Raw genomic sequence first — 4,807 nt, 5'->3', positions numbered from 1 at the left:
GGTTTACCCCCTGCTAAAGTAAGTGACTGTGTGACAAGTTTCTCATTAGTAATCATGTTCTTGCAAGTTTATCTCTAGTCTATGCCTTGATAGATTTTGCCCCCTTTGATTTAATTCCATCTTCCTCAGATCCCTAGAGCAAAATTATAAATAACGATACCTGGAATACTTATCCTGGTGAAATGCTACAATGAGGTGTTTTATCTGTGCGCTTGCGGATAGAATAGATTATTTTCTAGAGAGCCTTTACATTTATAAATACCTTTGTACACTCTGGCGCCATGCTAGGGATGACAACCTAGTATCTAAGTGGTGTTAGCTAGTGTCAACAAGAATGCTTATGCATTGCTTTGATAAGGCTAAGTGCAAGCTTAACACCTAGGGTGTTACAGCCCTTCCCCCCTTAGGCCTCCTTTGGCAGCCCACTTCCCCGGGAGGATCCCGGCCTTTTTCCTGGGCCAGCCTCCCCCGTGCCAGTCTTCCCTGGGCCAAAATCGTGCACCCTTTGGCAACCCACCAAAACGAGAATTGCAGCCCGTTTCCCAGCGATTTCCACGAGGAAGAAATACACGACCCATTCGACCGGCAAGGTTTCCCGAGCGCTCGCGTCTCCGCTCGCGAGGCTTCTTCCTCCGCTCGACGCTGCCGCCGCCGCCGCCACAGCAGTCGGCCGCCGCCTCCGCCTCTGCCTCGGCATCCGACCGCCTCCGCCTCGGCATCCGGCCGCCGCCTCCGCCCCGAGATCCAGTCGTGCCAACGGGAACCCGCCTCCGCCACCTCCGCCGCCGTGACTTCCCTGGACAGCAGACCCGGCTCCGCTTCGCTCCATCACCGTCGTTATCGTCGGTCAGTCCACCTCTAACATATCCTTCACAGAAGCTTCTCGATCTGCTACGGTTTGGGGTCTCTTGGTCATCTCTTCTCACATTTTGTTTCTTGTAGATCTTGGAGTTGTCGCTGCGACCTCGACACCCGGTTGCCTGAGTCTGATCCGCTCTGAGCACGGCTTCAACACCACCTGCATCACCAAGCTCTTCCCCACACGCTCGCACACTGTCGTGGCACAGGTGAGACTAGACCCCTACGACATCCTGCTACTCTAGCTGATTGGGAAGGAACCAAAATTTATTGTGCATACTGCTTTGGATTAGGAAGGAACAAAAATTTCAGAAGTGAGCCAGGAACGAACGTGTGTGGGTGTGGCGGACGGCCGATATGACCTAGCTAACAATCGTTTAGGAGTTTGACCTACCAATTACATGCATATTTGCTAGCAATGTTATTTAATTTTGGAGCTGTCCTTGTTTGCATTTAATCTGTGACTTTTTTTCGTTCTAGTGTGCGTTGTTTAATTGGGTAGTTAAATTAATTTGCATGTATGCTTCATCATGATATACAATAGATTTGGTCCATCGATGACGACGGTAGTGTTGATTTTGCTGTCATGCATACATTGTTTAGTTTTTATTTTCCTGGGAGCAGGTGACTAGGTAAGTATCATGCTTTGTAGTTATCTATGCAGGTTACGTATAGAAGAGTTGATATCACAGTGCATAGAAGAGTTGGATTGTTTGAAAACATAACTTCTGAAGTTCTGATTAATTGGGTGGCTTTGTGCAAGAAAATTCAGAACATGTGTTTAATAAATTTGTCTCGTGGATTACTTACCAATTCTGTAATTTTAACACTGGGCCTTTAGCAGGCTGTTTGGATCACCATGCCTACCTGTCTGTCATCTCTTCTTCGTAACGCTTGCTACATGGAGTAAGCTCAGATCAGCAAGAACCTAAGCCCTAGGGCCTGTTTGATCACTTTGATTATAAGAATTTGCAAATTATCGCCCAAATTGCGCTGAAATTCTTTAGAGACTTCAACAAAAAGTATCTCTTGCTTGGCTCCGTGCACACACAACTTGCTGTCTGTACCACAGTCCTATCTTCCTTCTTGTATGCACTTGGCCACACTTGACCACTTGTAGTACAGAATTGCCAATTTTAGGTAGGTTTATGCTAATCCAGCTATTTAGTCCTTGCACTGATGCTAAGCATAATAGTGACCATTAGCTGAACTTCCCCTTTTAACAAAATACTGGGTTTTTTTGGAACCAGAAGAAAAGAAAAGGAAAAGATAAGACCTAGCTAGACCACTTGTTGCTTGGTTCCCACCTCGATTAGAGCCTTGATAGCTTCCATCTTTTGCCTTGCTGATGTGCCTCTCAAACTGCTGCGCAAAGAAATCGACGTCCTGAGATTTTGTGACTGTTTTGCCCGGGGATTCCCTGGGCTTATTCTTAGGAAATTTGCAAAGTGTCTTTTTCAGCTGTTTCTTTTAGCCTTTTCTGTGAGCCGGTTGCTTTTATGCAGAACTGAGCTGGCTGTAGGATTATGTATCAAATTAGTGTTGCTGCTGGGCGTCATCAGGGATAGGGTGTTGGGACTGCTCATCCAACAGAGGGTGTGGCGTTGGCACTGCCTTGTTAGTTTTGCGTTGAATAAACAGAGCTTTTCCTATATAATAAATGATTAAAATATGAAAACTTGTATAGCTTCCTGCTGTTTGTGTTGAATGATTTCCGGTGTGGCAAATACTCTGCATTTGTTCTAAAAACTGTGGGAATGAATAGTTGCAGAAAATTAGCAGAGAACCAAAGGATGTCCTGTTTTTTGACTTTTACATTCTGTAGATGTGCAGATCTTGTTTGTATTAAAAAGATATCCTGATATCTCTATTTCACTATTTCTATAACAGGATACCTGATGTGTTTCCAATGATTTAAAATTTGTTACTCTTGTGGACTTGTACTTTGGAAGCAGAGCACAAAAATATGAACTGTACTTTGGACTTGTACTTATACAATTGTATAGGAAATGAATTTCCATCTTTATTTATTTAGTGCTAAATGATTTGTCCACTGCATTCTCAGACTCAGCATGCTTTTGACATACAGAACTACTCAGTACTAGTTAGTTTAGGAATCCAATAAAAAAAATTCTAGTGCTAGTTAGTCGTGCTTAATTAATGTGTACTATACATTTGTTAAGTACGGTTTGTCTTTGAGAACACATGATTGTCCTACTTGCCAGGATCTCCTTTTTTAAGTCTAAATATTGATTAAATTGAAACTCGGTTGATGGGTGTAGCCACTAGGTAATTTTCCATTAGACACCATGCTTGTGTATGTAAAAGAAAAAAAAAGCCTCCACTGGTTAGTTTGAACTAAACTGCATTTGCATGTGTTAGCTTGCTGCAACTTTATTCTTTAACCTTCTTTTTTTATAAGATGCATACATATACAAACTTGTTGGGAAAAAATCTGTTACAATGGCTCACTATTTTTGTTATGTTATTTGCAGAGGTTTTGGTGGAACAAATGCATGTTTGAGACAAGTATGGTCAAATTTTGTAATGATCGTTGACATTTGTGGCTTCTACTATATAGTTGTGCAAAGACTTGATTTCAGTTTGAAACACTTATATATTTTTATGTAAACATACTTATTCCTGAGATTTTTCTATCACTATGAGATGCTAGCTTGATATGTAATGACTTTGTTATATATATATATTTTTTGAATTTTCTTATTTTTTAAGACGCTTCAGTAGAGAATCACAAGTCATGATGAAAGACTGATCCGTGCATGAATGCTTGCTGGAGCTGACCGTGCATGCATGCATCCATCTCCCCCTCCAACTGCTTCCAAACAGCAGCAGTGAAATAATCCCCAACGTGGAATCCCAACAGGGGGATCTACATGTCAAAAAAAATCCCTCTCCCTCTGTTTTGTTCCCTGGGCTAGTAACCCCGAGTTGCCAAAGTAGGCCTTAGGGAAATCTCATCCCGAGATTTTGGGTTACTAACCATTTCTTATGAAATTTTGGATAAACTGTTTTTAAGTAATCCTCTGTTTCCCAGGTGGCATCCCTATCGTCATGATGACTCCACACCACCTTGTATGTTCGAACAACTCTGTTTCGGGTTACTCGTTCCTTAGTATCCACAATTCCCACTGGCTGCTCTTTATATTCCAAGTCTGCTTTTATCTTGATCCCCCTAGGTTCAATTCTTTGCTCACGTACTTTCAAACATTTCCGCAGTTGCGACACATGGAAAACCGGAAAGATTGAGCTCAACTCTTCAGGTAACTGAATCCTGTAGGCCACTGGGCCTTTCCTCTCTAGTACTTGATACGGTCCCACATATCTGGGTGCAAGCTTGCTTTGAACTCGGAAACGTTGAACTTTCTTCATTGGCGTAACCTTGAGGTACACATAGTCACCTACTTTGAATTCAAGTGGCCTTCTTCTCTTATCGGCGTAACTCCTTTGTCGTGATTGTGCTGCTTGCATATGCTGCTGTATAATTTGCACCTTCTTCTCGGCCTCATTCACGAAGTCGATACCATAGTATCTTCTCTCACCAGGTTCAACCCAGTTTAACGGAGTTCTACACCTCCGACCATACAAAGCTTCGGACGGGGCCATCTTAATGCTCTCTTGATAACTGTTATTGTAGGAGAATTCAGCCAGAGGTAACCATGATTCCCATGATCCCTTGGATGATAGCACACAGGCCCTCAGCATATCTTCTAACACTTGATTTAGCCTCTCCGTTTGGCCTGAAGTCTGGGGATGATACGCCGTGCTTCTTATCATACTGGTCCCCAAATTCTTATGCATGCGCTCCCAGAAGTGAGTGGTGAACTATGGTCCTCTATCTGATATGATGGTCTTGGGAATACCATGTAACTTGACAATCTCAGCCATATAGATATCGGCGTACTCGGGAGGTCTGTATGTGTTCTTAACT

At 42.9% G+C, this 4,807-nt stretch overlaps 1 long non-coding RNA gene across 1 annotated transcript; it reads left to right on the top strand.

The window, feature by feature from the left end:
- Window positions 955-3,544, top strand: LOC110432988. Its single transcript, XR_002450335.1, has 2 exons — window positions 955-1,067; window positions 3,354-3,544. It is a non-coding gene; the product is annotated as an uncharacterized LOC110432988 (long non-coding RNA).

Source organism: Sorghum bicolor, chromosome 2 (genome assembly GCF_000003195.3).
Source record: "Sorghum bicolor cultivar BTx623 chromosome 2, Sorghum_bicolor_NCBIv3, whole genome shotgun sequence".
NCBI classification, from domain to species: domain Eukaryota; kingdom Viridiplantae; phylum Streptophyta; class Magnoliopsida; order Poales; family Poaceae; genus Sorghum; species Sorghum bicolor.
Note: the sequence above shows the minus strand (reverse complement) of the source record. Positions and strands in the feature narration are given on the sequence as shown.